The sequence below is a fragment of the Alligator sinensis genome, unplaced genomic scaffold, assembly GCF_000455745.1.
Source record: "Alligator sinensis unplaced genomic scaffold, ASM45574v1 scaffold1204_1, whole genome shotgun sequence".
Classification (NCBI taxonomy): Eukaryota; Metazoa; Chordata; order Crocodylia; family Alligatoridae; genus Alligator; species Alligator sinensis.
This window is the reverse complement of record NW_005842412.1, coordinates 138,820-160,064: the sequence shown is the minus strand read 5'-3', so window position 1 is coordinate 160,064 and position 21,245 is coordinate 138,820. Positions and strand designations below refer to the sequence as shown.

The following is a 21,245-nucleotide window of genomic DNA, read 5'->3' as shown; positions in this document are numbered from 1 at the left end:
AGGCCTGGCGCGCCCCCCGGCTTGCACATGGCGACCCAGATGGGATCGAGAGAGAACTCGCACATGGCGACCCAGGTGGGATCGGGAGAGGGCCCACACACAATGCTGTAGGTCAGGACTGTCCAAATGTCAGCCTGTGGTCTGCAAGTGGCCTGTGAGAGATAAACTTGCAGCCTCCCCAGGCTCTGACATGTTGCAGCTGGAGCAAAAAGGGGGATGGCAGCAGCAGCCGGGGGCTCCTGGTTCCCCTTCCCTTCCCCAACTTCTGCTTCCTGCCACTACCCCAGGGGGCGGGATAGGGTGGCGGGGCACAGCCTGGTGCACCTGGAGAGCCTGCACCTCAGGGTGCCTTCATGATGCAGTGCAGTAGAGGAGTCCCCAGTAGGATGCTGAAAGTGGGCACAGGGCACCTGTGCAGTGTAGTACGGGGCAGGAAAGCACCCACGTGGGAGAACCCACATATGGTTCGGAGGTCAGAGCACCCACAGGCGTGGTGCAGCAGGTTGGGAAGCACCCACAGGCATGAGGCCAGGGAGGTCCACAAAATAGGTTGGTCTCTTCAGCATATTTCAGAAGGTCGAAACGAAGAAAACAATATCGTCTGTTTATTGGGGCCAGTCGATTCTTTGTAGGTTCTCGTACTAATCTTGTTACCATAGGATCTGAGCATCTCCCAGTAACACACTGAGTGACACGATTAGCAGTGTTCATGCTCTCGCCCTTTCCCCCGGCTGGATACTGCGTGTGTAGTGTTGCAATGTGGCAGGTTTTTAAGTAAACACAGTGGAGAGGCAGATCACCTGGCATTTGGATCAAAAGGCGGTGATATTTCTGCTAATCCTCAGTTCCTGTGCAAGTTCATTCCACACGCTAGGAGTAGCCCCCAAAGGGCACAATGTCTCCTGCACAAATAAACTTTACCCTAGCGCCAGGAAGCTCTATTGTGCCAGAGAGATGGAGTGGTCGACCATGGTCCACATCACAGATCCCCACATCATCTTTGAGACATCTTGGACCTGGGCATTTGAGCACCATGGAGAATACAGGTCGTCTTACATTTGTCCTCTTACCTACAGGTTAGGAGAGGGTTATTTCCTCCCCCAAGATATTCCCCTCACCCCATGCCAAACGGGACAGCAGTATTTTACCATCAGTGCTAAATATGCAGATAGGGTTAATGGAATGATGGCTCTCCTTCCCTTACTGACAGAAGGAAATCATCCATGGCTACTAATATTGTTAGCAACCTACATCCTGGTCTGAGTCTGGATTGCATCAAGGCTAGGATATTGGCTTTGCAGCTGGCCTTTGGCTAGCTCCTGTTTGAGCTTGCCCAGGAAGGGAAGGCTCGACAGTGAGTGGTATGTAGCTAGAACTGTTATATTCAGGCTAGGTTTCTTCAGTCACAAAACTGCCAGTTTGAAGGAATAAAGGAATGCCTATGATACCTTTATATTGGTTATGAGTAGCTCCAGCTGGTCACAACTCTGTTCTCACCCAGAAAGGGCAATAGCAGATGCACAGGTCTTCCCTTAATTCTCTCGAACTGTCCAACACTTCTTGTGTAGGAAATGGACTGAACTGCAGGGGGGTGTTGGCAGTCCAGTGTACACAGATCTCTGCTGCTTGATAAATCTTCCCAAATGCATTTACTTTTTTCAATGAAATTGGACAACAATTCTTCTCAGTCCTCGGTGTTGTAGGTGTCCAGTGTGGCACTCCAGTGTGGTTTATCATCTTGGATAGATCCTTAGGGTGGAAATTAGGAGCTCTGTTGGAAGCAGCAACAACTTGTCTTGGTCTGTAACACAGCCTCTCTACTTTGTATTGTAAATGTGTTATAAGGCTTAATTAAGATGTGTAATACCCTGTGATGTCATTCTTGGATGGCAGGCATTTGGGATGGACAATGATTTTTGTAAAAGAGTTGTTTTCAATAGAGACAGGTATAAGGTAGGACGTGTGGATTGCACCTTCTGGAACAGCAGGGGGTGGAGGGCACACAAAGTATCAGATCTTCCCCGTGGAAGTTCAGCCACGAAGTCCCACACAGAACTTCCACCTCTCATTTTTAATAGTTTTAAAATCAACCTTTTGCACGCAGCTCTAGTGGCTTAAAAATTAAACTACTAAGTAACTGGGATATTGCAATTAGTATCTCATGTGAGCCAAAGTAAAAGACATTGCAAAGTGAAATCTGGTTGGTAGAGTCTGGCTCCGAATATTCTCATTTTCATTCCCAAAGAGATCAATTTCTTTTCTTTTTTTTAAAGCATGTATTTTATTTTTTTAAACATCACATTTAGGGGGAAAATCTCTTCTGAGAAACCCCACCATGCTCAGTGCTATTTCCAGTTTTTCTTTTACTAAAAATTATTTTTCACCAATTATTTTTGCTCCTTCGTTTCCTCACATTCTGTCTTTTCTGCGAATCAAAACTGAATTCTCATCCTCCGGATGTTTTTGTTCATGCTTGCTGGTATCATTCAACCTCAAAGAGTTTGTTAACTGAGTTTCTCAGAAAAACCAAGACCCATATACCTTTTGCTTAAAGGTGTATAGCCAGATTGTGGCTGGTTCTTGTAGGAGTCTGGCCATATCAGTTATTAAAACTAGGTTGACTTTTAACCAAAGAATCAAGACTGAAGAAATATGTGAAGTGAGGGAGGTCTGAGGATAGAACAGCATTACTAATGTCTGTCTAGCAAACTATTATAACCAAAGATCTATAGAGAATATGTTGACAAATCTCTTGTATTGTCTGTGATTTACCTCATAGTTAACCAAAGCATTTCATCAGCTCTTGGAGCCGCTCTAATTAAAGCACTGGCCCCCCAACCTGCAGAGCACGTGTAAAAGTGCCCTAAGATTCTGGTCTGTTCAGCTATCCATCATTATATCCCATCATTCCTTGTAGAGCCACTGGCAGAAATTTAGGCCCAAAAGGTTGGGTAAGACAGAAGGTACACAGAGGACACTTCCAAGTAGAGATGAATATATAACTGCACTTAGAATCACAGAATCATAGAAAATGAGGGCTGGAAGGGACCTTGGGAGGTCACCTAGTCTAACCTGCTGCTCAAAGCAGGACCACCCCCAACTAGATCATCCCAGCCATGACTCTGTCCACCCAGGCCGTAAACACCTCCAAGGACAGAGATTGCACCACCTCTCTGGGTAACCTCTTCCAGTGCTTCACTACCCTCCTAGTGAGAAAGCTTTCCTAATACTTAACCTAAACTTCCCTTGCTGCAACTCGAAACCATTGCTCTTTATTCTGTTATCTGCTACCACTGAGAACAGGCTAGCTCAAGGGTAGGCAATTATTTCAGCTGGTGGGCCACTTAATAAGTTTTGGTGAGCTGTTGAGGGCTGCACACAAAATGTTTCAAAAGATATCATTTTCACAAATAATAGATAAAAAACAAAAGTATATACTAAAAATCAAACACCTATTATAACGTATTTCTTTTAATTCAAAAAATAATTTTTGTCCTGATATATATATATATATTTTGAGTAGTGTTAATGCATATGTGGGGTAGGGGAGGCAGGGAGGGTGTGGGTGTGGGGTGGGGGGTAGGGAAGGTGTGGAGGTGAGTGTGTGTCGGGGGGGCATGGCTGTTTGCAGCGGGGATATGGGGTGTATGTGGGGAGGGGGGGGGAGTGGGTGTGGGGGAGATGCCGATGCACTAGGTCCCAGGAGCTGGGGGCATGTGCAGGAGAGCTCACCCAGGTGGTGTGGTGCAGGTGCATCTTCCCTCAGGTGCTCTGTATGGGGCTGAGCCCTGCCACCTCCTGCCTGGGGCAGTCGATGTCATGCTCCCACCTGCACCAGCTCCGACCAGCATGCACAGATGCCCAGCAGGGCTGCCTTCCACCCACTTGGCCTCCTACAGGAGGCTGGGTGGGCAGAGTGAGTGGAAGGCAGCCAGGAGCCAAAGCTGGAGCTGGAGCCCTGCACCCTGGGGCAGCTTCCCTCCTACCTGCCACTGCTTCCCCATGCTACCTGCTGCCCAGAACGGCACAACAGGGGCAGGAGGAGGAAAAGCTGGAAGCAAGGGGAGTCAAGCAGTACCTGTTTGGCTGCTGCAGCAGCAGGAGCAGCCCAGCAAGGAAGCTGCACGTGCTGGCAAGGGCCAGGGTGGTACGGTTGGTAGGCAAGTGGTAGGTGTAGGCCAGAACATGATGTGGACTACCTTGGGCAGGACTTGTCCCCATGTGGAGCACTATGGGGGCAGCCAAGGGCCAGATGGAATCAACTGGTGGGCTGGATATGGCCGACAGGCTGTATTTTGCCAACCCCTGGTCTAGCTCCATCCTCTTTGAAACCAGTCTTCAGGTAGCTGAAGGCTGTTATTAAAACCCACCTGAGTCTTCTCTTCTCTACACTAAATAAGCCCAGTTCCCTCAGCCTTTCTTCAGAAGACACGTGCCCTGGCCTTCTAGCCATTTTTGTTGCCCTCCACTTCACTCTCAAATTTCTCCACATCCTTTCTGTAGTGGGGGCCCCAAAACTGGACACAGTACTCCAGATGGGGCCTCACCAGTGCAGAAGAAGGGAATATTCACTTCCGTCTATCTGCTGGCAACACTCCTACTAATGCAGCCTAGTATGCCATTAGTCATCTTGGCAACAAGGGCACACTGTTGGCTCACTGTCCACTGTAACCCCCAGGTCCTTTTCTGCAGATCTACTGCCCAGCCAGTCAGCCCCCAGCCTGTACTGGTGCGTGGGATTGTTCCAGTCTACATACAGGACTTTGTATTTGTCCTTATTGAACCTCAAAAGATTTCTTTTGGTTCAATCCTCCAATTGGTCAAGGTCTCCCTGAATCCTAGCCCTACTCTCCAGTGTATCTACTACCCCCCCCTTAGATTGATGTCATTTGCACACTTGCTGAGGGTGCATTCTGTGCCATCTTCCAGACTGTTGATGAAGATATTGAACCAAATCGGCTCCAGGACCGATGTCTGGGGAGCTCCACTTGATACTGGCTGCCAGCAAGACATCGAGTTGATTACTACCTTTTGAGCCTGAGCATCCAGCCAGTTATCTTTCCCCCTACAGTCCATTAATTCAACTCATACTTCCTTAACTTGCTTGCAAGAATGTTGTGGGAGACTGCATCAAAAGCTTTTTTAAAGTCAAAGTACTGCTCTTCCTGCATCCAGAGAGCCAGTCATCTCTTTATAGAAGGCAATCAAGTAGGTCAGGCATGACTTGCCCCTGGTGAATCCATGCTGACTGATCCTAATCACCTTTTTCTCCTCCAAGTGCTTAGAAATGGATCCCTTGAGGATCTGCTCCTTGATTTTTTTCAGAGGCTGACTAGTCCACAGTTTCCTGGATCCTCCTTTTTCCCTTTCTTAAATATGGGCACTATGCTTGCCCCTTCCAATCATCTGGGACCTCTTTCAATCTCCATGAGTTTTCAAAGATAACAGCCAGCAGCTCTGCAGTCACATCAGCCAATTCCCTTAGCATCCTCAGGAGCATCACGTCTGGCCCTATGGATTTGAGCACATCCTGCAACTCTAAATAGTCCCCAACCTGCTCTTTCACCACCGACAGCTGCTCACCTTCTCCTGAAACTGTGATGCCCAGTGCAATAGCGTAGGAGCTGACCTTTAGGCCTGTGCGAAGCGGCTAGTATTCGCTTCGGATTTGGCCGATTCGGGGGACAGTGATTCGATCTGGTGATTTGAATCACTGTCCCGAATCGATTCGGCCAAAGTCCAGGGTGCTTACCCTTCTGCTCTCCTCCCTCAGGATCCTGAATTCAATCATCTTGTGGTCACTGCTGCTGAAGCTGCCATCCACTACAATATTCCCCACCAATTCTTCCTTGTTTGTGAGAAGCAGGTCAAGAAGAGCACACCCCTAGATAGCCTCTCCAACACTTGCACCAGGAAGTTGTCCCCACCTGGATGCATATAGTCCCGATTTGCATTCAGTAGTTTAATTGCTAGTGGACCCAGTGTTGCCTGTGGCTGAGCAGGAGGATAGTGCATTAGAAATGTTCTCATGAGTATCTCTCTAGGAACTGGTTCCCACTAGATCCCAGATTAGTGACTTGTGAGCCTGAACAACACACAAAGGGCAGTTTTTCCTTCAGCTACCTGGCCTATGTAGCTCAGCTGGGACCTGTAAAGACCTTCATTAGGAAGATGGGAATAATTTAGTACCAATACCTATTGAGTTCATGACTTCCCAGTGAAACTGCTCACAAGACTGTCAAGTTAGATCAGGAGTCAACAACCTATAGTTCATGGGCTGTGTTTGCGCCACAGGGAGTTTGAATCCAGCCTGTAGCAGCTGTGGGAGAAGTCAACCCAATATGGTGCCAGGGGCTGCAAAGGGGGCACCCCTAAGGATCCCTCTGCCTGCTATTGGTCATGGCACATTATCCTGTGCCCATCCCACCTCTCACCTGTACAGCCCCTGAAGTTGCCCCGGCCCTAGCTGCTCTGTACCCTCACTGCCAAACCTGCCCCTCAGCATAGCCATTGGTGACAGCAATCTGCAGTACTTTGTGGTGACTGTAAGCAAAAACTTCAGGGGGGCACAAGAGAGATAGACACTAGGGAGTGTGGGGGTGGCAGCAGAGGATCAGCAGCCTTAGGTTCATAAAGGTTGCTAGGTTAGATGACGGTGCCCATGATACAGAAACCTTATTGAGTGGAGTGGTGCTCAATCTTTTGGCCCCACAGACCAAGTAGCTGAGGCAGGGCCAGTCCGCACGTCGGGACTGGGCCCAGTGCCACTTCCATCTAGGCCTGCACCACCTCAACTGGCCCGCTTGCCCCTGCACCGCCATGATTTCCTTTGCATACTCAATCTAGTTCACAGGGCCATGCTCTTCAGCTCATGGGGCTTCTTCTGGGTCCTGAAGTTTGACAGCAGGGGAGTGGTAGTTAGCTCCATGGACCAGATCTGGGCTGGGGATGAGCATCCCTGGTCATGTAGGATGTGGGAAAGACCACCAGCTCAATTCACCAGATAACCAACTGATAATGATCATATATGATCACTTGCCACTCATCTGCATATCAAATCCTTCTATCTCTACATACTTGGGATTACCTCTGAATGCAGCTATGAGCTATGCACTTGGGGAGTACAGGAGTTCTGCAAGTTCACCTGTGGGAAAACAAATCACCATAGAGAGGACAAGAGTTGGCAATACAGCGACACCATCTTTCTCTACACTTCCTATCTTTCTAACCAAAATGGGCAATGGAAAGCATGGGCAAAATTCTTGTTCCAGTTATTGGATTGGATAGGAGTGAGCTGTAGCCTCCTAAAGTGGCAGCCAATCTTTTTGGCAGGTACGCCACAAATTCATCCCATGTCCTCCCTAAGCTCCTTTCCCATCCCCTTCCCTTGCTCAATCTGCTACTCTGCTTCCTGCCCTGTGCTCCCTGTCCTGTTTCCTCCCCAGTCTGCCATGCGCCAAATACCTGGATTTGGATTTTAATGACCTAATGATTCTGTTCTGCAGCATTAAACCTAATCCATGCAGGTAATGGGAAGATTCCCCGAATTGTCAGGACCCCCTAGACAGTAGGAATTTATCAATGCTCAGTTTAATTAATGAAGCTTCTCTCCCCCTTCCCCATGTCATCTGCTAGGGTGTGCAGGGCCTTCTGCAACTTTTTAAATTATAGAGGGGTTCAATCTACAGAGTCTAGGGTCTTAACAAGAAACCTTCAACAGAACCTGATTTTACCTCACTGGACAAGCTGGCTCTCCCAATAACCCTGTCCCTCTCTTTCACTCTTCAAAGCTATTGTCTTATTGTTACATTTTTAATTTAATTAAAATGTCAAACTGTATAGATGGAGCCCATTCATGCTGTGGTGCTATGAGTATAGCAAGTTTTGATCTACATTTGGAGAAAGATAGGAGCTTTCTCAAAATGTAAGCAAGTCTGGAGGCAGGCTCTTACTTGGGTCCAACCTTAAAAGCATAGTTAAAATACAGTAAAACAGGAATAGTGAAAACAGGAACACAAAAAGTGGTTTCACCCACAGGAATTTGTTTAAAAAAAAATCGAAATTACATGCATTATTGGCCTGTTTCATTCTCTGCTTCCCTTCCTGCCATTTAATATATACCTCATGAGATGCCACAAACTGAGAGTTGACACCTTTATCCACAGCAAAGTAGTCTTATCTTAATTTGTGTAGAAAAATTCCAAGAGTGTCATTAGTGAGAAAAGAAATCACCCATCCCATTGGCTCTGATGGCATTTGGGCCAATTAACCACTAGATAGAAGCGCTGAAGAATAACTTGTGCTCCACACTTGAAATTGGGCAGCATTTCCATTCCAGCCAGGCTTTTTGTGCATATGTAGCACAGGACTGTGAAAGAAATTGTCTTGTGAAAAATTTGGTTTGGTGGTGGTGCCTGTCTGGCTCTTTGTAATTTTAAATATATTTATTTAACCAAGGAGCTGCAAAGAGTCAATGGGCTGCAAGGATGTCAAGGCTCCATCCCCTTCCCTGGCCACACCCTCATCATATTATAGATCACATACAGGCACTTTTCTCCCTTCTACACTGGGAAAGTCTTTACATGGCCCAGCTAACTTGCCTCAGGGCTCCTTTGTTTTAGTGAAGCAGTACCCAGCCTCCTTAACATGCCGGACGACCTGACCCCACAGCCAGTTCCTTCAGCTGCTCTTGTTTCTGAGTGGTTATCGTGCAAACAAATTAAGAATGCCTCAGCTTTGTATTGTTTTATTTCTACGTTACAGGGAAAAGGCAGAATGAAAAGCAAGAAAGCGCTAACACAGAGACTTAACACTAAATCGCAAGGTCATTTCTATGCTGCCTCCCTTGCAGATCTGCTTCCTGGCTCTTAGCCACACACCATTATCCAAGGTCGCCCATAATGAGGCCCCTTTCATGCATCTCATGCACACACATACTCCTCACGGCACTTAAAGACTAGGATAATACATTAATCTGGGACTTCCGGGAGAGAAATTACCTGGTTGCTCAAATCACATGCCTCTTTATGCAGCACCCAGTTAACCTACGGAATTCTTGCCACAGGAGGTAATAGCATCAAATGCTGTCACTGGATTAGTGAAAATGACCCTAGACAACTGTATTACAGATGACAGCAATAGCTGTGCCAGTAAGGCAGAGGGAGAGATAATTAAGCTTGCTTCAAGGTGTAAGGTGGTCACCTGCAGGGATGCAGCAGGAGCTTCCCTGGAGTACATCACTATAGTGCTGATGGGAGGGAACACAGGATGATTTTGTTTTCTCCATGGCATCAAAATTTCAGGATAACTGAGCACTGGTATGATCCAATAGGACAGCTAATTCAATAACCTACAAGGGCAGCATAGCAGGGTCTACCTGCAAAGTGCATAAAAGGCAGCACAAATCAGGCATAGGGATAACTCATCACAAGGGTTAGGATAGATAAAGCCAGAGGCTCTGTTCCCACGGGCACCACCCGGGGTTACTAGGAATAACGGCCACAAATTGTTAGAGAGGAGGTTCAGGCTGGGAATCGACCATTACTTTATGGTTAAGGCTGCCGGGCTCTGGAATGGGCTCCCAAGCAAGGTGGTGCTCTCCCCTAGCTTGGGGGTCTGTAACAGGAGGCTGGACAGATATTTGGCTGGGGTGTTATGACCCTAGCAGTTGTTCCTGCCCGGGGCAGGGGGTCGGACCTGATGATATGTTTAGGTCCCTTCCAACCCTAAGCACTATGAAACTATGGGTGACCTACTATCGTCATCTCAAGAACTTGGAGAGGTATCACCAAAGATGCCTCTGGAAAATCCTCCAAATCAAATGGGATGCATTTGCTGACTTTTTCCTTTGTCTGCCTTTATCCTTTTTAATAGACCATTTATAGCACCTGAAGAGGCAGACTGTAGTCTATGAATGTCCATGTCTCTCTGAGTCTATAAGGTGCCACCCTGCCCTGCCTTCTCCTTTTTTAACAGTGAGGAATAATACTTCATATTCCTTACAGGGCATTTTACTTCAGGATCTCAAAGAATTTCTCAAGGTTGGGTAAGTATCACCATCAACACCATTGTACAGATGAGAAGAAGAGTTATCTGTGTTAGTTTGTACAGTTGCAAGAAAGAGAGGCATTCAAGACAAATGTTTCATACTTATATTATGTGCTTAGATCCATATTCAGGAACCTAAATAAAAATTGCCTCATTTGCATGACTGTTGAGTAACTGTGTTGATTAACACCCAAGCAACAGATTTTAAGCCCCTGTGCTTGACAATACGGGTGGGTCCCCACATTCAGGGGCATGCACTTGCACTGGTGAGAATAGTTGCAGCACAAATTTGTGCCACTACTTTTTGCCTCAGTGCACGCCCCTGCATGTGTGCTGTATTGAAGGACAAATTGTCCTGCTTTGGGCAAACTGTCCTTACCCAGCTCCTCCTCCTCTGGCAGCCAGAGCATCTCCCTGGAGAACTGAGCCTCTTGTCTTCTTGTTCATGCTCCTTTTGCATGTACCGCGCTGCTTTTTTCCCTGGCACTTTTTTTTTGTTGCTATTAGGATTTCCTGGTGGCAAATTTTGGCCCTGTGCTGCACATTATCAGCATGGGACATTTTTTGTTCACTACGTGCAGTTTGTGGTGCTGCAAAAAGGTGCCACGGCTTATTGGTTTAATCACCTGTCCAAAGTGACAGAGTGAGCAGTGATAATAGAGATGTATGCTCTCATGATTCGATATCTCCTGTTGGTAGCTTGCTGCTCCAAGCAACAAACTGCTTAGCTTCCTCTTCCCCAATCTCTTGTTCTCTCCTTTGTCAGCCTTCTTTCATTTTCCCCCTGCCCATCTATCCCTGATTATACAGAATACCAAACTGTCCTATGGAGTGAGGGACGTACAATCAGTGACATCCGTTCAACACGACATGCACTCAATGCTCTGAAGTGAACCACAAATTCCACATGCAGTCTATCACATTTCCAAAGAAATACAACATTGTTAGACTTATGAATGGTCTTCCAAGTGGAAGACGAGTCTAATGTAATGAAAGTCCAAAATCTTAATGGCTTGGTGACAATATTTTATCAAATATCATCAGGACCTTGTCCCCAATCTTTTTATAGCTTTCTCTTTGCTGTCTGCATTATTTCTATGGACAGAGCCAAGGATCATGTTTTCCCTAGTTATGTGGCACTTGTCACTGCTCTTTGAGGAATATACTCATTCAAAATAACAAGACCAGAGCAGCAACCTAAGCCTCACAGCACAGTCTCCCTTCCTAGTTCAGACAACAATGGGAGACCAATATTCCGCGTGCCATGAAAAAAGTACATCACAAATTTACATTCATGTCTCACAGAATCCAATGCTGTGTTGCCTTGACTGCAAAGTTCAAAGTTATCATTTTTGCAAGAGAGAATTGTAGTGATCATTGATTCAATAAGCATAGGCATACATGAATGAGAAGAATTAACCAACAAACTTCAATTATGGAGCAGTAGGCAAACTCTGCAGTCTCTCCTTGTCCTTCTCCCCGGGAGCATCTCTCAATTCCCAACTTCTGTAGTCTAAGGGAGCATCTCTAAATTATAACTTATTACTAAAGGAATCCTTTTATTTAAAAATATACCATCCCAGCATAATACACAATGTTGATAGAAACTGACTATTTTATTATGATATGGTTATTGGACCTTAATGACTGGACAGTGAAGATTCAGGAAAACAAGTCTGGACAAAAGTAATGAAGAAACTTGGTGAAGTTTCCATAAGCAAGAATTTAAACACTTAAACCTACAGAAATATTCATTGCTTGAACTCTAGCCTTCACTGTGAGTAATAATTTGGGAAGACAGATGCACCACCATTAGCATCCTCCTGCAAGCAAACACCACAAGTACTAAGGTGATGATTTGACATCAACTTTGTTGGGCCGGCCATCTCTTCTGGATGTCTGAATCCAGACTCCAGAAGCAAGTTTTATTCTCTGAGCTCAGCCAAGGCATACACTCAAGAGGAGGGCAGAGAAAGTGCTTTAGGGATGTCCTAAAGGCCAACTGAAAAAAAATGCAACATCAGTGTCAACTTGTGGGAGACTATCGCCCAGGACTGCTGCAAATGGAGGAAGTCTGTTGCAGGCATCTCAGTACTCTGAAACCGCACGACAACAACAGGAGATAGAAAAGCGGGATCAGCAGAAATAGCGTCACAGAACAAATCACGAATCCAGCGCCACCCACTCCACACAGAAACACACGTCCAAGCTGCAGTAGAATCTGTCAATCCCGGATAGGCCTCATCAGCCGTCTTCGGACACACAGGTAAGACAAGCATGGAAAACAATCATCCTCGACTGCAAGGGATTGCCAAAGAAGATACAGAGATGTTAGAAATGCAGGTGACTTTCTAGCCTGTGAGAGCTGATGGTAATTTCCTGGAGCCTTCTTCAAACTCATCCTTACTCTCTATTGCAAGCTCTATGCAGCTTGCCAAAAGTTTCAACAGAATATGATTTACTTTACAGATATGCTAAATCATGCTGAAATCAACAAGACTGCATGTTTAATGGCTTTGAAGCAGTTCGGTTTCAGCGGTCTCGTTATCTATGTAGCATATCTGCAGAGTAAAAATTTGAACAGAAGTTCCCATTTGGGTGTCATAACCATGTCACAAATACAACTTGCTTTTCTCTGCACTACATATTTATATATCTTAAAAGCCCATCTACGAGGCCAAGTGGATGCACCATGTTACAGAAGAGATGTGCTAATTTTGTTTTTGTATGATGTTTATAGTTTCCCTTCATGCAAAGGGAAAGTCACTCACATGAAAGCATGGCAAAATGCAACCCCCTTGCCCCCCGAACTGGTCTTTGTGTTAGGCAGTGTTGGTAGAAATTATAACCCCAGGAGACAGAGGAAAGGGATGCAAAGGAGGTGCTCTAAAGCTCACGGACGTTGTTTCTTATTTCACTCGCATGCTCTTTACACATTGACCAGCTGAAAACATCTTTAACCCTCTGAGTTTTGCCTCAGCTAAAAACACTTGAACTTTTAAGACCAGAATAGAGTGCAGTGTTTTGTACATGGCCCACTTAAAGGACTGTCTCCAATAGCACGTTTGTTGACTTTTCCTTTAAAAGAAATAGGAAGAAGGAGTTTAGAAATAATCCTGCTGGAAGTTGATAGGGACGTGTTCCTAAACTTACTAGGCTTTTTTGTACCATAAAGATGGGAGATATAGGAAGGCTAGATTAAACACCTCTCTCTTCTCCCTTGTGGTACAAGCTATAGACATATAATGAAACATAAAAAAAAAATCAAAATAAAAAATGATGAAACAAACTCATTACCACAAATATCACTACAGTCAAAAGCTTACTGGGATATAGTCGAGAACTGGACACTTATATGGTTAATAAGACACCCCACTGTTCACTAATAAGTCTTAATTAAAAAATACAGATATTTGAAAAGTCATAAACCAAACTCTGGCTGATGAGAATAACATTTTCACTGGGAAGTTTTGTTTTTAAATTCCCAAATTGCGCAATTTGGGGTTTCTGGATTTTCCTTATAAGGACCAGCAATGTACAAGGCATGTTAATACTTCTCCAGTTCTACAGAGAAATGCAGTTGGCCTTCACCCTCCACCTGAAACACTGGAGCATCACCAGTGACATACTGTGCCTGCCAATCCACCTCTCCCATAGAGCGGGACAGGCCCCACCAGCTGTTGCCTCTGCTGGCTCCCAAAACATACAGACCTATAATTAGCATTTTGCCCCCTAGCAGGAGAGCTGGGGGGAGAAGGGGAGAGAGAGGGGGGTGGGGGTTGTGCTGAGCGCTCAAGGGCAGAGTGGGGGGAAAGGGGAGAGTGCCAAAGCTGGAGAGCAGGAGGGAGGGTGCTGAGCACCCAGGTCTCATGCCCCATTGCTCCTCCACGAGTTGCACTACTCAAGACAGATGTAATATAGAAGACATTTGGAGGGTCCAGACACAAGGCCACCACAGAAGTTCATTTTAAGTCACACTCTCTACCTGCAAATGCACAAACAAAGCCTTGCCTAATGTAAAACTTTATTTGAGGATTCCTCCGCTGTGATTTCTGCTGGTAGATTTTAGATTGAACGTGTGGGTACATGAAGGGTACACACGTGTCCTTTCAGAGCTCAAAAACTTGTAATTTAAATGAAATGATGGGCTTATTGCTTTGTTGCCCCCGAGCCAGCTCCATGGATAGGTATATTTATTTTTACTGAATTTGCTTTCAGCAATGAGGAGGGAGCTGTTATTAAGCAGAGACAGGTCACAGCGTACTAGAACTGAATGTGACACCAAACCCTGCCCTCCTGTACATAGACAGAAAATGCATTAAGTCGTTCTCTCTCAGTTCCCTCAGTCCTTGTTCTCTCGTATCCTCCCATGACTTCACAGACAGGCAACATGCTGCTTCTTGTCAAGAAGAGATGGATGCTACATAGTCTGAAGTGAAACCGATAATGCTCTTGGGTCAGTCAGAGGGCATCACTGGGGGATTTTAGCCTTCCCTTGTTACATCCCCGTTCCCTAGATAAGTGAAGGACTCACTTCCGGACTTGAATTTGGATTCCCTACCCGCCACGTCCTGACTCACCCTCCAAAGGCAGCTCCGAATTACAGCGCCAGTCCCATAGTGAAAGCGGTGCTGATACTTCACATATTTTTCTTTCAGTACTAAACCAGTGCCCCGGCATTACACTGAAGAGGCCATCTTTCAGATGAGATGTAAAAAGCAAGATCCCCGTTGGCCTGTAGCCATTGCTGTGTCACTATTTAGCATTTATTCTCAATTCCTGGCTACACTACAATGCAGGAAGTTAAATGCTAAGTCGGTTTAAACTTGTATACTTGAGGTTGCAAAGCCTTATTTTTAATTATGCAAGAGGCAAGGTTTTTGTGGGCGATATCTTGTTAAGGAACCAACTGCCTGACACGGCTAGGCTTAAGCAAGTTTTCAAACGCGCTGCATTATTCTCCAGCCCCCACAGCAATGGATTCAAAAGTTTGTCTAAGTATAGCCCAACCATACAGTTGGTCCAAAAAGAGCTTATCCACAAAGAGGCCTTGATCCTGCATATTTCCTGGACCATGATGGCTACAACATCACTCCAATTCTACCCCTGTTGTTATTTTCTTCAAATGTTAACTACTGTTCATTTCTGCTATTTCATAATATGACACCAGCTATGGCATTGGTCTTGGTGCTAACTGCATCTGTTGTGAGCAATCACTTCTTAAGCTTAAGCCACAGTTTATATATTCCATAGTTTCTCAACCTGTGGTACGCGTACCCCTGGGGGTATGCGAGACACAGGCAGGGGGTATGCAGGTAGTCCAACACTCACTCTCTCACCCTCTTTTCCTCTCTCTCTCGCCCCTTCCTCCTCTCAAAACTATGGCAAAAAATGTGGTGCAATTAAAAACATTAAATTGCCCAGTAATAATTTGGTGTGCCGCGTTTTGCACGGCACTGGGTTCAGCCCTCCTAGCTTTGGCCAACATCACCTCTAGCCCAGGTACACATATGAGTTGTGCACCTCTGGTGTAAACGGTGGCAACCCTACCCACACCAGATCAGACATCTGTCATATCACGGCCTTATATACACAGCCCTTCTTCCAACATATGGTGCACATTAGTCTGTAAATATAAAATCCCCTGGAAAAGGGAGTGTTGGGGTACTTATTAAAATTTTCAGAAGTTAGGCGGTACTTGCTACTTAAAAGGTTGAGAAACACTGATATAGTCTATCTAAAATAGATAGAAAAATATAGAGATTTATATCCGCAGAAGACTGCTGGGAGAGGCAGGTTTATATTTGAAAAGACACTGAGGGGCTGTGGAAAACAACTTCCTCAGCAGATATCTTTCCCTCCCAACCTACTTTTGTAAAAAGAAAACCATAAATGGATCCCGTAATGTCTGCAATGTAAAGAATTAGCTGAATAGAAAGAAATGAACCATGATCTTTATGTCCTAGTTACAGTCAGTGCATTTAATCCTCCTCGTTGGAGGACTGGGGAAGAGACACAGATAGCTGCCCACTGGGAACATTTTGTCTCTTTCAATCTACACTTGAGATCACTGTTTTGTGCAAGTAATAAGATTGAGCTGTATTAAGAGGTTTCTGAATAACATGGTGCTGTGGGGATATTGTTTGGAGTTCCCTCCACCCAGCACAGCACCCAAAATCTTCATATACAGGGAGGTCTTTATCAAGCCATTCATTTCATGGAAGTAAAAGAAAGCTATTCATCCCAAGTAAATCCCATTTTGCCATGGCAACCCCATCCCCGCCCCTTGCACATAGCAGCGGTTCACAGGGGCTGTTTAAAACAACAAAACAAAATGCTACACCGTACACAGTACGGTATGCCAAAATCCTCCGATTTGAATATTTTGGCAACTGCACATCTTAGTGGCCAGAGAGTCAGATCATAATTAACTGATTAATTAGGAGGGAAGAATCACCCTCCTCCCCCTACAAAAACAACCACTCAATATTTGATTTCTCCATTTCCTAAAGCCCTTTTTTAGAGTCAGTCTGAAGTCCTGATAGGCTCGTTCTGCCTCTACTTAAATAGAGCTGACCCACACCCTTTGGTTCTCATCTTAAAATGCTCAGTTGTCTTTTTTCTGTCTTCTGGAGGGGCAAACCCCACATTATTCACATGCTTGTCACATGCGGAGGCTGTAATGCAAACCCGGTCACTGGCAGTAGTCCTGAGGGGAGGGGGTGCGGGAGGGGAGAGGAACAGCGGTGGGAGAGGGCACAAGGTGCTTCTTCCCCCTTTGACTGCCTTTATGAATGGGATAGGTAGGGTCTCGATCCTTGCATCTCCGGCAGGTGCCAGACTCTGCAAAGGAGGTGGGGGGAGGGTAAGGCAAGTACTGTATAAGAGGCTGCTCCTATGCTTTCTCCCCAAGCCTGCCTCAGAGCTGCCCTCAGTGTGCAGAGAGGCTTTCATGGCTAAGCAGAGGCCGTGGTTGAAAGAGTCAGAAGAAAGTGTAGTGCTAGGAAATTAAGTTACTGATTCCCAATAAACCAGAAGCTTCTCTGGCCCTAAGGACAGTCTGCTTCACACAGGTCTGGCATACAAAGACTTTGCCTCTAGGGCCCTCGTTCAAATCCAGAACAGGTTGGCATGCAGCAATCATTTTCTGATTCCCTTTCGTAATCTGTATGTGAAATGCATAGCAAACCTCAGCCCAGCGATAGTTCTCCGCATTTCAAACACCACCATCGTGTCCAGGACTCACTTGGTGTCCTGAGTTTTAGCTGAGAATTTACCAAATTCCCTCAACTACTATCAAATGCAGGCCCTGCGCTTCAGAACTAAAGCATGGGCTAGAGCCGCTTGTGGGAACCTGGAATGTGCACGGTTCGGGTTTTCTTTACCAACTTGCTACAGTCTTTCAAATTTTAGATGATGTCATGTGCGACTCAGGTTCACCCCTGGTCTAATTCAGCCACAGTCACTGGGGTTACACTAGTTAGTATCTAAGGTGGCATGTTGCCCTACCTACCATTTGTTTGAAGTTGCACTAGAGACAGATTTCATCCCTGATTTCTCCTTTGCATAGACCTCAATTTCCCTCTCTTTCTGCTTTTTCCCTTCTACTGTAACTCCACTCAGTTCTGTAGAACACTGTATAAAAGATACTCTAGTCGGCAAAGTTTTACTCTGCTGCATAAATTTGAAGCCGCATGCCCAAACCGTTTGATTCTCTTCTGCTACCCATGACAGGACAGGATTTAACCTGAGAAATAAAAAACGTATTTAGCTAGAAAAGACCGCCTTCATCAAGGTGCAAACAAACCCCTCAATTAGTATCAGGCCGTTCAGGGAAGTTCACAAGAATCTTTACACCCAGCACTAGCACCTTGGACTGAGTTCCCCACATATTTAGGCATTCAGGTTAATGCTCTCTGACCAAGCTAAGAATTCAATAGTGCTTCCAGTGTCAGCGTCAGTCCTACACAGAATACCTTTGGGTCACTAAAACTGGTCACTTATGCAAGCTCCGAAGATCAAGCCTAGGATCTGCTATGTTGCCTGGCACTCAAAAGAACAGGTTAGGGACTATTTAGAAAAGTTGGACATATACAAGTCCAGGGGTCAGATGGGAAGTACCCAAGGGTGCTAAAGAAGTTGGTTGATGAGATTTCAGAGTCACTGGCCATCATCTTTGAAAACTTGTGGCGATGGGAGAGGTCCTGGACAATTGGAGAAGGACAAGCACAGCGTCCATATTTAAGAAAGGGAAAAAGGAGGATCCAAGGAACTACAGACCAGTCAGCCTCACCCCAGTCTCTGGAAAAATCATGGAGCAGATCCTCAATTAATCCATTTCTAAGCACTTGGAGAAGAAGGTGGTGATTAGGAACCAGTGGCATGGATCCACCAAGGGCAAGTGTAATAGGCTGGCCTTTCAGGACCAGGTCTCTGTGCCAGCTGCCCACCTCTTCTGAGCAGCACCCCCACTGAAGTCTCCTGCCACACCTTGATGAAAATACTATAAATATTATTTCTAAGGTAGGAGGCTGTCCATTTTTTGACCTCTTGATAATAAGGGTCTAAGTACATGCTCTGACCTCCCCTTACACGTTTCATGCCTTGCAGCTGTTTCTATGTCACATCCAGTACTTCCATATGGTCGATTCCAATATTTCTGTCACATCTGGTATACCTGTTTTACCAAGTCAGTGGTTCTGCCCCTCACTAGAGCCACTCTACACACTCAGGCCCTCGCTGGGCCTTCTGCACCCGCTGGGCTGCTTCACACTCCTGGCCCCCCTCCACTGGGCCACTGCAGTCTTTCACCCTGTAGGCTCAGGTGGCTGCCACCGTGTCTGGCTCCTACACCGGGCTCAGGCAGCCCCGATTCCAGGTTTGCCTGGCCCCACTCCCTTCCAGTGTTGGTAACCCACCCGTAGGCGGGGGCTGGGGTTATAAATCGTCCCTCCTGACCTTTCACTGGGGAAGTAACTGGCCTGGCATTTCCTGGGGCCTCCCACACCACTAGGAGCCCCACCAGACCACTCTTCCCTGGCAGGGGGCAGTTTTAGGTCATGCCCAGGACCAGGAGCCTCCAAACCATCCCCATAAGCTCCCGCCCTTACCTCCAGGGTGTTCTGAGCAGCTCAGCCTGATGTTTCCTCCTGACCTGCTCAGCTCAGACTGCTGCTTCTCTCTCTCAGGGCCTGAGTTAAAATAGCTGCTCTGCCCCCTCAACCAATCCCAGGGTCCTCCTAGGGTCATGTGCTAGCCTTGATGAGGATAGCACGCACCTTCCGGCTACTCCACTGCAAACTAGAACCTTAAAGTGGCAGGCACTGCACGTGGCCTGCCACAGCAAGTCATGCCTAACTAACCCGATTGCCTTCTACAATGAGATGGCTGGCTGCGTGGATGTGGGGAGACCAGTGGATGTGATATACCTTGATTTTAGCAAGGCTTTTAATATGGTCTCCCCCAACATTCCCGCAGGCAAGCTAAGGAAGTATGGACTGCGTGAATGAACTGTAAGGTGGGTAGAAAACTGGCTGGAGCATTAGGCTCAGAGGCTAGTAATCAGTGGCTTGATGTCTAGTTGGCAGCCAGTATCAAGTAGAGTGCCCCAGGGGTTGGCCCTGGGGCCAGTTTTGTTCAATGTCTTCATCAATGACCTGAAAGATGGCACAGAGGGCATCCTCAGCAAGTCTGTAGATGACACCAAGCTGGGGGAGAGTAGTAGATACTATGGAGGATAGGACTACGATTCAGAGTAACATAGACAAATTGGAGAATTGGGCCAAAAGGAACCTCATGAGGCTCAACAAGGACAAATGCAAAGTCCTGCACTTAGGACAGAAAAATCCCATGCACCAGGACAGGCTGGGGGGTGACTGGCTGGGCAGCAGCTCTGCAAAAAATGACTTGGGGGTTACAGTGGACAAGAAGCTGAACATGATCCAGCACTGTGCCCTTGTTGCCAAGAAGGCTAACAGCATACTGGGCTGCACTGGTAGGTGTGTTGTTAGTAGGTCAAGGGAATTGATTATTCCCTTCTATTCAGCACTGGTGAGGCCACATCTGGAGTACTGTGTCCAGTTTTGGGCCCCCCACTACAGAAAGGATGTGGACAAATTGGAGAGAGTCCAGCAGAGGGCAACAAAAATGGTGAAGAGCCTGGGGGATATGACTTCTGAGGAGACGCTGAGGGAACTGGGCTTATTTAGTGTAGAGAATAGAAGACTGAGAGGGAATTAAATAGCAGCCTTCAACTATCTGAAGGGAGGTTCAAAAGAGGAAGGATCTAGACTGTTCTCAGTGGTGGCAGATGACAGAACAAGGAACAATAATCAAGTTGCAGCAAGGGAAGTTTACATTAGATATTAGGAAGAATTTTCTCACTAGGATCATAGTAAAACACTGGAACAGGTTACCCAGAGAGGTGGTGCAATCTCCATCCTTGGAGGTTTTTAAGACCTGGCTGGACAAAGCTTTGGCTGGGATGATCTAGTTAGGGATGGTCCTGCTTTGAGCAGGGGGTTGGACTAGATGACCTGCTGAGGTCCCTTCCAACCCTCATTTTCTATGATTCTGTAGTTATTGTGCTCACTCCTGTGCTGCAAGCAGTGTGCACTGCCCTGCTCCACAGCTTGTGATGCAGCTGGCATGGGGGTTGGATGTGGCATCAGTCCAAAATCTGTGGACCAGATCATGCATCTCAATGGGCTGGATGTTTGACACCTTTGACAGAGGTGATCCATTTCAGCACAAACTAGCCTAGGAGTCAGAAATCAGGGGAGGATATTTTCTAGAGACCCAACAAGCTAGGTGGGCTATATGCCTGATTTCCACTGAAAGTTTCGATAGAGCTGACACATTTTCAGGGTATGTCTGTACTCTGTCCAATCAACATTTTCTGACATAAAGGTGTTGCTCTGGAAAATTTTTCAATCAGTTCTACCCACATGGTATCACACTGATTTAATTAAATGGATTCTAAAATGGATTTTAATTAAATCAGTGTAAGTTCTGTGTGCATATGTACAGACCCATAAATAATGAAGGCTGTTGTTCAGGTTGTGTCTATCAATGTGGGACCAACTGTGGTAACAATTTTTCTCTATGTCTTAGGTAAGTGATCCATTTTTCTCACAAGGGTGGGCCTTTAAAGTCTCTTTAGGGGCAGTATACATTCTGGACCTCGTCACTGACCTCAC

The 21,245-nt window shown here is 46.1% G+C and overlaps 1 long non-coding RNA gene across 1 annotated transcript in view; it reads right to left on the bottom strand.

Annotated features, from left to right (window-relative positions):
* LOC112551304 overlaps positions 1-19,257 on the bottom strand; it is a 44,803-nt gene extending 25,546 nt beyond the window's left edge. Inside the window, exon 1 of the long non-coding RNA XR_003095591.1 lies at positions 19,158-19,257. This is a non-coding gene — a long non-coding RNA (uncharacterized LOC112551304). The remainder of the gene's footprint in view (positions 1-19,157) is intronic.
* Positions 19,258-21,245: the final 1,988 nt, after the last annotated feature.